Raw genomic sequence first — 13,313 nt, forward strand, 5'->3', positions numbered from 1 at the left:
ATTTGTGTGATGTACATCTCCTTACAGGGCCCCAAACAGTCTTAAAAATGCATAGGTAATGGAGCCCTGACCCGTTTCTACTAAACAGAGTTGCTTTTCAAGAAAGATAAAGATCTATCTTCAAAGAATATGATGTATGAATAACACAGAATACAGCACAAATCATGATAGTTAAACAATAGTTTTTCCATGGTGAGCAGGGTTTTTAGGACCCTAAGAAACAGAAAAATGTAAGATGCCTGTTTAGTGATAGCAAAGATAATAGGCATGCTGGCATACGGATGTAGATTGTGTTGGGCTTCTAGCATTATCGTCATGGCCATAGAAGTGCACACATAAAATTACTGTCATTCTGCTTGGAGAAGGTATCTCTGCAAAACACATACTGTATGATAGAAAGTTGGGGAGGAGTGTGTCTGCACTATACAGTATAGTAATCAACAGCAGATCTTTAGTCTATGTGCAAGGAAACATTAGAGAACTACGTGCTCTCAGTACTATAATATTGTCTCCCCTCTATACTGCCCAGTTCTCCTAAATCACCTATAAACCTCACTTGTATCTACTTGTAGATTTGTAAGTTTCATTTAATTTCAGTAAATCCCTGTAATCATTACAATGGGATGTGCTTTATTAAAGCTTAACTGTCATCATTATTTAAATTCTATTCTTAGTTAACGTGTATCCACACCCAAGCACAAAAATGTAATATTTAACAGATAATCAGCCTTTTGATGTGTTGACTATATCCTTTTCCTTTTTATGTTTCCATTCCTTTATTTTTATCATGTGTTCCTAACTGTAACACACTTCTTGTTCTGGGATGACAGTGCTCACCAGGGGCGGACTGACCATTTGGAAACTCGGGCACTGCCCGAGGGCCTGGGGTCAGTAGGGGGCCCCATGAGATGCCCCTGGTACCTTTTTCATAGGCTTTTTTGAGTTTGGGCAAGGACACAGGGGCCCCATGATCCCCTATTGCCCGGGGGCCCCATGAGTTGTCAGTCCACCCCTGGTGCTCACTCACCGTACTGCATCTGTATAGCAGCAGTGTGGTCAACCTAGGTTGCTCTCCTAATTTGGACTACAAACACCTCCTCCTCTCCATTACATAGTCAGAGGTTTTTATAGATCACAGATGATAGCTTAGAAAGCTGATAATATTTTTGTAGATTATAGGATACTAGATTTCAGACAGGATCAACAGGCATTTTTTTCTGTACTTTCAGAAAATGCATTTAGCTTGAAAAAAGAAAACAAATGCAGCCACCACAGCTACGGACTTGTAAGCTGTAATATATAACATTTTAGGTTCTTGGGTTTAAATAGATAACACTTCTGTCAGGTATTTCTTCCTGTCTGTAACTCTATTGGAAAGATTTCCCCTCAGTTCCTGTCCCTGTGACATCTAAACAAGTCGTGGGTAGTGCAGTCATCACCTGGAAAAAAGACACAGATAGCAATAAAAATGTTTTAAACCTCCCCTATTCTACTAAAGATATGTGTTGCTTTTGTCTGTAGCCCAGATGGAAAGATTACTAATTTCTTGTTGTCCTGAAAAGAACTGAGGAGAAGTCCCCCCAACAGGAACTCAGTAGAGACTTTAACTTTCCTATTCTCTATCCATGCTCTATCTTGGCTTGAGTTGAGCTTTCTACTTTGGCTACTCATTTTCCTAGTCATCTTCTAAAACCCGTCAGTTAAGGCTTCCTTCACACAGGTAATTAAGGGCGTTCACTGTATTCCCGCAGCAAGAATCAGCACGCTCTTGCTGCTGGAATGACAGGTATATGCGAACAGCGGAATCTGCTCAGCCTGTACAAAGCATTAACAGAATCCATCGCTGTTTGCATGTATCCGCAAAAACAGAGGTTATCTATCGCTGTTTGCATGTATCCGCAAAAACAGAGGCTATCCATTGCTGTTTGCATGTATCCGCAAAAATAGAGGCTATCCATCACTGTTTGCATGTATCCGCAAAAACAGAGGTTCCTTTGGGAAGAATCCAACCCTTGACGCATCTGTCTGCATCCAGTGACTATCATCCCTCCCTAAACATTGGGTTTGTGTTTATCTGTGGACAGCCAAGGCCGCTGCCAGTTTTTTTTATTCATTCAGACAGGCAGAGCGGCCACAGCTAAAGTAAACACCAGTGATTCCATCAGCAAGACTCTGGTGATTCTTGCCATCGGAAGTCGATGACCCATATGAATGAGACCTAATAGTAGAGATACGGCCCCCATTTCACTTATACACTGTGCTCATTTCTAGCCTAACTACAAGAGAACATCAGTTTTTCCTTGCCCACACTATTAACTACTTGCTCTCCTGAGGATTTACCCCCCCCCCCTTTTATTATTATTATTATACAGTATTTATATAGCGCCAACAGTTCGCGATCAGTACACGAGACAGTACAATAACAATACAATGCGATACACGAGGGGTTCGAGGGCCCTGCTCCTTGGAGCTTACAATCTAGGAGGGAGGGGATAGTGTACGGGAGGAATAGCTGTGGGGGATGGAGTGGTAGGAAGAGTGGAGGAGATCGGCAATTAGCTGATTGCGGGGTAGCCTTCCCTGAAGAGGTGGGTTTTCAGGGTGCATCTAAAGGAGAGGAGACTAGGTGATAGTCTAATGGATTGGGGTAGGAAGTTCCAGAGGTTGAAGGAAGCCCTAGAGAAGTCCTGGAGGCGGGCAAGGGAGGAGGAGACCAGGGAACTAGAGAAAAGGAGGTCTTGTGAGGAGCAGAGAGTACGTTTTGGGTGGTATTTGGATATCAGGTCGGTGATGTAGTTTAAGGCAGTGTTATGGACAGCTTTGTACGTCAGAGTTAGCATTATGAATTTGATCCGTTGGGCAATCGGAAGCCAGTGGAGGGATTGGCAGAGGGGGGTGGTGTATATGGAGCGGTTGGTAAGGTGGATGAGTCTGGCCGCTGTATTCAGGATAGACTGAAGCGGGGATAGCCTGTGGTGAGGTAAGCCGGTGAGGAGGGAGTTACAGTAGTCAAGTCGTGATATGATAAGGGAGTGAATGAGTTGCTTAGTAGTTTCCAGGGTTAGGAACGGACGTGTTTTGGAAATGTTGCAGAGCTGAAGTCTACATGAGTTTGTCAGGGATTGGACCTGGGGCTGGAAGGACAGATTGGAGTCTAGGATGACACCAAGTACTTTCCTGACCAGGCCATTTTTTGCGTTACGGCGCTGCGCTACTTTAACTGACAATTGCGCGGTCATGCAACACTGCACCCAAATGAAATTTACGTCCTTTTTCCTCACAAATAGAGCATTCTTTCAGTGGTATTTGATCACCTGTGAACATTTTGTTTTTTGCGCTATAAAAAAAAACGACAATTTTGAGAAAAAAACCCAATATTGTTTACTTTTTTCTATTAAATTGTCCAGTAAAAAAATTTTAAAAATCAAATTTCGTCATAAATTTAGGCCAAAATGTATTCTGCGACATGTCTTTGCTAAAAAAAAATCCCAATACATGTAAATTATATGGTTTACATAAAAGTTTTAGCGTTTGCAAATGGCAGTATAGATACTGGAATTTTTTATTTTTTTTTACTAGTAACGGCAGAAATCAGCGACTTGTAGCGAGACTGCGGCGGGCATTCTGACACTGGGGAGAACTGACTTGGTGTCACTGACATCCCCAGTGACACCAATACAGTGATCAGTGCTAAAAAAAAAAAGCACTGTACTAATGGCACTGGGCAGGAAGAGGTTAACATGAGGGGCGATCAAAGGGTTAACTGTGTGCTGTTTTACTTTGGGCTGTGTGTCTGTGCTTCACTGTAATGTAATCACACTGCTTTGGATGGCTGTGCTGTGCACAGCCATCCAAACCAGTGTGCACGAGCTGACAGGAAGGAGAACTGTATTGTTTACATACAGTTTTCCTTCCTGCCGGGGATCCTCGGCACTCACGGGGCGCTGCCGAGTAATCACTGGGAAACGGTGATTGACAGCCGCGGGCACGAATGGCAGCACAGGTAGGGCGCACGCCTCACGCATGTCTCCTACCCGAAAATGCAAAATCACATATACAGTTGTGACCAAAATTATTCAACCCCCAATGCTGTAAAGGGGTTTAGGGACTATAGTGTACATTTGGAATTGTATTCAGAATCAAATCCTACAAGGACGTTGTAACTACCCAAATGCAACTAAAATGACATCAATTGTTTATGTAATACAGTAGTAAATGGTTCTTATGTGGTTTCTTCATTGCCACAATTATTCAACCCCTTAAAGACTACCACTCTGAAGAACAGAGGTTCATACAGGTGCTTTCCATCAGGTATTGAAAACACCTGTGGATGTCACCGAGCAGCAATCAAGCATAATAAGCACCAATTAGGCAGCTTTAAAATGACTGTGATACTCAGCTCCTTCTAGACATTTACTGGTGTGGTTACAAACATGGTGAAGGCAAGAGAATGGTCCAGGAAGACAAGAGAAGAGGTGATTTCTCTTCACAGGAAGGGCAATGGCTATAAGAAGATTGCAAAGATGTTAAACATACCAAGAGACACCTTAGGAAGCATCATTCGCAAATTCAAGGCAAAGGGCACTGTTGAAACGCTACCTGGTCGTGGCAGAAAGAAGATGCTGACTTCGACTGCTGTGCGCTACCTGAAGCGTAGAGTGGAGAGAAGTCCCCGTGTGACTGCTGAGGAACTGAGAAAAGATTTGTCAGATGTGGGTACAGAAGTTTCAGCCCAGACAATAAGACGCACACTGCGTAATGAAGGCCTCCGTGCCAGAACTCCCAGGCGTACCCCCTTGCTGTCTCCAAAGAATAAGAAGAGTCGACTGCAGTATGCCAAAAGCCATGTGGACAAACCACAAAAGTTGTGGGATAGTGTTCTGTGGACTGATGAAACAAAATTAGAACTGTTTGGGCCCATGGATCAACGCTATGTTTGGAGGAGGAAGAACAAGGCCTATGATGAAAAGAACACCTTGCCTACTGTGAAGCATGGTGGAGGGTCAATCATGCTTTGGGGCTGTTTTGCTTCTGCAGGTACAGGGAAGCTTCAGCGTGTGCAAGGTACCATGAATTCTCTTCAGTACCAGGAGATATTGGATGGAAACGTGATGCAGTCCGTCACACACCTGAGGCTTGGGAGACGTTGGACCTTTCAACAGGACAATGATCCCAAGCATACCTCCAAGTCCACTAGAGCATGGTTGCAGAGGAAAGGCTGGAACATTTTGGAGTGGCCATCGCAGTCACCAGACTTAAATCCGATTGAGAACCTCTGGTGGGACTTAAAGAAAGCAGTTGCAGTGCGCAAGCCTAAGAATGTGACTGAACTGGAGGCCTTTGCCCATGAAGAATGGGCGAAGATACCCGTAGATCGCTGCAAGACACTTGTGTCAAGCTATGCTTCACGTTTAAAAGCTGTTATAACTGTAAAAGGATGCTGTACTAAGTACTAAGATTGAATGTCACTTGGGGGTTGAATAAAACTGATAATGCTGTGAGCACAGAAAAGACATTTGTGGTTATTTCATTATAACTGTTATGTTATATTTGTCTGACCTACAAGTGCCTCTTTAATGTAAATGTAAGCAAGATGACTGAATGATCAAAAGCAATGTCAAACTGGCCAAAACACTCAATTTCAGTGGGGGTTGAATAATTTTGGTCACAACTGTATATACGTTATTTTGCACACCCATGCTGCCCTGCAGCAGTATAGCTGCTATAGGGCGGTCGGGAAGCTGTTAAAGTGTAATCAAATGTATCGCTTGACCTCTACTACTCTACTTCTACCAGGTTCATATTATCATGTTACAGTATTTTTTTCAGGAACTTGTAGTAAAGTGAAATAACATTTATGTGGTTCTTCTGATGTGGTTTGATTTGAGATCCTATAGCAAGGGTCTTTGCATTGGCAAAATCTCCTACAACTCTGATTACATAAACTGAAAATTCAGCGATCATAATAGATATAAAATATAAACATTTCCAGATTCATACACTAACATTATGCTTTAGGAGCCCCTTTGCAAAAGAAACATAGCAGTTATGAAGATACCCTATTACACACCAAATCCGTCCACATGCGGGTTGCTGCCTGGTGGATGGTGCCACGAAAATGCAGAAGAAAATGTGTTGGCAACACACATCTGGCTTCTTGGATAAATAAACAAAAGGATGTCTCCATAACAGAAAAAGTGAAGGAGAGTTATCAACTCACTTTTCACATGTTCACTATAGCAAACGTTTATAAAGCAGAAGTTTAAAGAAACAGCAAATGAACACACACTGATAAGATACATAAGAACAGCAAAAACATGTCTATTTGTTGAAGGTCTTTGATTTTAGGTTTAGTGCTGTTTTAATAATTTTAATGATGTATTAGTGTTTACAATGCAGCATTAATTTATGTCTGTTACATTTTTGTTTTTTGTTTAATACTGCTTTAAATATCATTTGGTTTGTATTTCCTATTTAACCGCTTCCTGCCCAGCCTATTGTCAAATGACGGCCTAGTGGGAGCTCTCCTATCATGGGTGGACGTCATATGACATCCTCCCAGTCACACGGATGCAATACAGGGCGATCTGTCAACCACTGTGTCCACGGAACAGATCAGACCAGTCCTGGTACCAATCACAGCAGTCACATGATATTTATACACAATGAGTGCCTTTCATTCATAGCCAATCATTGTGTACTTTTGTGATGAGCTCTGTGATTGGTCACAGTGATCATATGATACAGACAGGGCCAATCACAGCCCATCGGTACAATGTGATAGCTGTGGACAATCATAGCTAATCACAATACTAATCAATGAATGTCTGTGAATGGATAGCATTAATAAACATGATTGCTTATGAAAGTGATCAAGCACTATTATAAGCAATCATAGTGTGAAAAAAAATTCTGATTACCTCCCCAGTGTAGTAGTGTCACTATGGTAACACAACACTGCTCTGGTCACAGTATGTAAAAACAATTGTAAAAAAAAAAGAAAGAAAAATAACAAAAAAGAAAAGAAAATGTTTTTTAAAAATGGGAAAAAAATTATTAATTTATTTTACATACTGTCACCAGTCAGTATCCCTGATCACAACCACACCAGCCCTATGATGACGCAGTAACACACTAGTGACAGAAAGTAAAAAAATTGTGGATAAAAATGTATTTAATGCCTTCATTCTAAAAAAAACTTTTGACAAAAAAATACAAACTTCAAAAAATGTGTCATGCCTCTTAATAAACACTTTGGATTGTCTACTTTCCAAAAAAAGGGGTCATTTGGAGGGTATTTGTACTATCCTGACATTTTAGGGCTTCAAGGAATGAGATTTTCAAATATACTGTATATACAATAGTTATTGTGTGTATAACTTTCACACAGACTAAATAATATACTCTGATTTGGTTTATTTTAGCAAATAAATGTAACAGAATACATTTTGGCTTAAATTTATGAAGAAAAATGATTTATTTGCAAAGTTTTATAACAGAAACAAAGAAAAAAAGTGTTTTTTTTATGTATTTATACCAAAAATTAAATAAATAAAAAAAACAGTTATGATTGACTACCACCAAAAGAAAGCTGTGTCTGTTTAAAAAAAATTATAAAAACTTAATTTGGGTACAGTTTTGCATGATTGAGTAATTGGCATTAAAAGTGTGACAGTGCTTCAAGTTGACAATTGGCCTGGAGTGAAAGTGTCTGGTACTGAATTGGTTAATGATGAACTGCAAAGCATTCTGATATTAACTTGCAGGGGGACATTTCATTTTTTTTATAAAGCACTGCCAAAACTTTTTCTGCGGTATGGTCCCTTTAAAATGGTCTGTGTCTAATTTATGAAAGCCTTCTGACACTTTCTATAAGAGTTCCAAAGCATGCAACAGATTTAGGTAGTTATTATTTGTATCGCCTTAAGTATCTGTTGCTATGGGTGTGACATATTCAAAAAGAATTACTGCCAGTTCCCAGATTATGGTATGTGACTTGGGAGCCCAAAATACCAACATCAACCGACTCCCGCCCACCATATAAGGAAATGATGGGCGGACGGCAGCTCTCTTGTTCTGGGAGGAAGTCTAACTACGCATGAGCGCCCCCGGGGGCACATGGCGCGCCAATTGGTGGTGAGCTGTGTCCCTGGAAAACAGCGGATTACTGATCACAATAAAGAGCTGATGACACAGGCTCTGTCATGTGATCAGATGTATCCAATCACAGCTGATCGTATGTAAACAGGAAATGCCAGTTATCGGAAGTCCTCTCCTCACGCTGACAGTGCGTGAGGAGAGGAGAGCCGGTCAGCAGCATTCCTCAGAGGGGACATCTACACTAATCATCAGGGCACTGATGATCAGTGTAGCCCTATCCGTGCCACCTGTCAATGCCCATCAATGCCACATATCAGTGCCTACCAGTGCACATCAATGCCACATATCAGTGTCCATCAGAGCTGCTTTTCAGTGCTGCCTATCAGTGTCAGTCACTGACGCCTATCAGTGCCATCAATCAGTGCCATCTATCAGTGCCGCCTAACAGTTCCAATCAGTGCCGCCTAATAGTTCCAATCAGTGCCATATATGAGTGCTGATTTTCAGTGCCCATCAATGATGCCTGTCAATGCCCATCAGTGCCACTTATCAGTGCCTCCTCATCAATGCCGCCTATCAGTGCAGCCTATCAGTGCCATCACTGCAGCCTCATTAGCGCACACCAGTGAAGGAGAAAAATTACTTGTTTATAAAAATTTATAACAGAAACTAAGAAAAAACTTTTTTTTCAAAATTTTCAGTCTTTTTTAGTTTGTTTAGCAAATAATAAAAAAACCCAGTGGTGATTAAATACCACCAAAAGAAAGCTCTTTATGTTTCAATAAAAAAGATAAAAATGTTGTTTGGGTACAGTGTTGCATGACCACGCAATTGTCATTCAAAGTGCTACAGCGCTGAAAGCTGAACATTGGCCTGGGCAGGAAGGAGGTAAAAGTGCCCGGTACACAAGTGGTTAATAAACAATCAATAAGAACTCAGACACACACAATACATTGGTTAATGGCTTTAAAGGGCCGCAGTGTTTATTATGGAGCAGGGGCGGGCTTACCATTCCAGCACTCGGGCACTGCCCGAGGGCCCGGGGTCAGTAGGTGGCCCCATGGAATGCCCCTGGTACTTTTTTTATAGGCTTTTTTGAGTGTGAGCAAGGACACAGGGGCCCCATGATCCCCTATTGCCCAGGGGCCCCATGAGTTGTCAGTCCACCCCTGTTATGGAGTAACCCAATACATAAAGAAGCATAAAAGCTAACTAAAACAAAAGCCAAGTCAAAAAAGCCCAGTCTAACCATTCAATAATGACTATCATAACCAAAATGAACTTGTCCCTCAAGCATTAAGCTGGAGACCAACCCACTAAGTAAGAAACACCACGAAAAAGATTTGTTTTGAGGGGAAATTTCTCACTGATGGTTCCAAATCCAAGTTAACAAATGTATTGTATTGTATTTTGTTCTACTTTTCAAGAAATGAACGTGCTTCTAAACATAACCAAACAAACAAGAACAGTTAAAACAAATCCCCCACAGTGCATGGTCATTTTTTCCTCTTGATGATGCAGTAGATTCCAAATAACTTTTGTGTTTCCACTATTCTAAGAAAGTGCACATTACTCTTTTGGATTACAGAAAGAGTACATTAGTAACAGATCTAAATGCGTACACTTATCTAATATAGTTAGTAAAAAGCTGAGAAAAATAGGAAAAAATGCTGTGTGCTATGTTGTTCTATTGTTCCTTTGCACGTACAAGGATTACTTGTAAGTAGTTCAAGTAAGTAGTTTGATCAGATGCTTTTTCAAAGCTTGTTTACATCAGTCCTAAACCGGAAGTGACAAAATCCTCATTGCTTCCAGTTCCTGACATCACACAATGGGAGGACCAACATCAGTTCCTCTCATTGTGTCCCAGGAATCGAATGCCGGCAGTCGCATCATTACCAGGCTCCCCGATCGCACAGAAGAGTCTGTTAAGGAGGTGACAGCGGGAGGGTGGGTGGCACTCCCTTCTGCCACTTGTAGAAGTAATGCAAAGTGAAAACAAAAAGAAAGTGCACCAATCTTGCGCATTACCTCAATAAAAAACTGATTTTATTAAAATGAGATATTGAGTTCTGAGGAAGAAGGGACCTCCCTTCAAAATGCGTCAGCTGAACTCCGAGAGTCTCCCCTCTTGATGCGACTTGCACTGGTCTTGCACTTCAATATTCCTTTCAGGATTTTATACGCTTGTTATACTGCTTTGTTTGTGAGTATACATCTCATTTTAATAAAACCACAGGTTTTTATTGAGGTAATGCGCAAGGTTGGTGTGCTTTCTTTTTGTTTTCACTTTGCAATACTGGTCAGGCTTCCACAGCCTTGTTAAGAGCTGCACAACCTTTGGACGAACTTCCATAAGTGGTCTTTCCATCCACCCACCCTTGATCTGGATCCCTGAGCGCAGGAGGTGTTGTTTCTGTTTCCACTGACTTGTATAAGTAATCCAGTGGCTTCTTAGTCATGAGGATTACCTTTACATTGAAGGGAATCGCAAGATGATATCTCAATCATTAATGCAACTGCAGCAGTGGCTGAGATATTACCCTTTATATCCAGCAAAGTACCAGTATGTCGCTGGATGAGAAGTGGCTAAGCTGCAAAGGCTGCAGATGGGGGTAAAAATTATACCCGCTGCTGCACTTGGTGGCCAACTTGGTGGCACCTGCTAAGTGCGACCCATTCACCACACAGTTGCGGTGCAGTGATGTTGGTTTTTAGGGGTTAAAACAGATGGTGAGGAGGCAAGAGCAATACTTCCTCACAGCCTACCAAAAGCCCTCTGAAGTGCAATTTGCCATGGAGCTCTTCAGAGGGTACAGCAAGTGTAAACAAGCCTTTAATGTGCAACCTGGGCAGGTGCAAAGGGCACCCTGTTGTGGCAGGCAGTGTACTTAACTTTTTTTAAACCTTTTAAAAACTGTGTCAAAATACATTTTATGAAATGTTTTTATGAGATAGAAAAAGCTGTAAAAGAAATGCCTGTCACAAGATGGTGCCTTGCGCACCTACTCAGTATGCACATCAGGAGACCTTTCACAACACATGTTCCACTCTGTTCAACAGGGTATCGTAGGTGAGTCGTGTCCAGGGGCGGACTGACAACTCATGGGGCCCCCGGGCAATAGGAGATCATGGGGCCCCTGTGTCCTTGCCCAAATTCAAAATGGCCTATGAAAAAGGTACCAGGGGCATCTCATGGGGCCCCCTACTGACCCCGGGCCCTCGGGCAGTGCCTGAGTTTCCAAATGGTCACTCCGCCCCTGGTCGTAGCACAATGGGACAGATGTCACTTTTGTGACATCCATGCCTGTTCAGTTCTTTTGTCCACATTTTGACAGCAGATTTTCTGACCCGTGTTAGATCTATGGGTTGCCAGATGTACATGGACTTGTGTCTAATTACATTAGGCTTCCTCTGATCCATCATCTTTAGGTCCAGAAAAATGGAAAAGGATGCAGTCAATTACAGTTTTTTTTTTCTATAAACTCAAGTTTAAATCCACCTATCTATAGACCTGCATGGAGCATCTGATCAAGTCCACCTGAAAAATTGACAGGAGGACCTCATCGGAAAGCCTGTGTGAAACAGGCCTAAGACTCAATAACAGCTGGTAGTAGAAAGTGCATTCACAGGTTGTTTTTTTATGACACACATTCAGTTAAAAGATTACCCTCTTTAACTCCACCCCGTAGTAGATATACTGCTACAGGACGGCAGCTGTGTGCAAAATCATGTATATATATGTGATTTTGCATCTCCGGGTAGGGGGTGCACGAGGTGTGCACGAGCCCTACCCATGCCGCCATTCGCGGCTGCAGCTGTCAATCACCAGGTCCCGACCGGTGATTACTTTCCGGCGCCCAGTGATTGACAAGAATCTCCGACGGGGGGAGAACTGTTCGTAAACAAAACAGTTATCCTCCCTGTCAGCTCCTGCACACTGCTTTGCATGGCTGTGCACAGCACAGCCACGCAAAGCAGTGTGCTTTCAGTGAAGCACAAATACACAGCACACAGTAAAACAGCACACTGTTAACCCTTTGATAGCCCCACGTTAACCCCTTCCTGCCCAGTGCCATTAGTACAGTGTCAGTGCTTTTTATTAGCACTGATCACTGTATTGGTGTCACTGGGGATGTCAGTGACAGTGACACCAAGTCAGTTCCCCCAGAATGCCTGCTGCAGTCCTGCTGTCACTGATCGCTGCCATTACTAGTAAAAAAAAAAAGAAAAAAAGCCCAGTAAATATACTGCCATTTGTAAATGCTATAAACACCATTTGTAAACGTTGTAAACGCCATTTGTAAATGCTATAACTTTTACGTAAACCAATTAATTTACATGCATTGGGATTTTTTTAGCAAAGACATGTAGCAGAATACATTCTGGCCAAAATTTATGATGAAATTAGATTTTTTTTATTTTTTTACTGGACTTGTTTAATAGCAGAAAGTCAAAAATATTGTTTTTTTTCTCAAAATTGTCGGTCTTTTTTTTATAACGCAAAAAATAAAAAGTGCACAGGCGATCAAATACCACCGAAAGAAAATTCTATTTGTAGAGAAAAAAGGACGTAAATTTCATTTGGGTGCAGCATTCAATAAAATAGAATCAGTGAGCCCTTTAAGACTAGCAGCTGAAGCACATAAAGGTAACCAAGTAAAACCTCGTCAAAACTGATAATAACAAAGTGCAGCGCTAAAGTAATAATAATATATGAATAGCAAATGAATAAAAATGATCAAATAAATAAATTAGGTGACAGTTCGTGGTAAAGTGCTTGATACAGGGGTTGATAGTGACTTTAAACTTTAGTGGCGTGTCAAAAATATGGTAAAAATATGCACTCACCAGATGTGTATTTTTAATTACGCATGTAAAGTAACATACCCAGAAGTCCCCCTCTCAGGATGGGATGGATGGGGTGTGCCGTTTACGGACTATCCTCCCTCTGGGTGGTACACAGCTTTAAAGATGTCTTCCTTGGTGGGTGCAGATAGGGTCCAGACAGAGGCCTCCTTAATGGATGGATGGATGCTTGTCAACCAATAATGGAGTTTCCCTCCTCTGGAATAATGCCACATGAAACTCTGCCACTGTATCATCCAGGATGGGCTCTACAAGTGAATATTAGCTTGCCTCTTGTGGCAGTGCAATGTCCCATCAGGGTGATATGAACTCAGAATTCTCAGCCAGGCAGGTTGAAGGGCTTC

Source organism: Staurois parvus, unplaced genomic scaffold, assembly GCF_062004578.1.
Source record: "Staurois parvus isolate SC_StPar_1 unplaced genomic scaffold, SC_StPar_1.0 ptg000080l, whole genome shotgun sequence".
NCBI classification, from domain to species: domain Eukaryota; kingdom Metazoa; phylum Chordata; class Amphibia; order Anura; family Ranidae; genus Staurois; species Staurois parvus.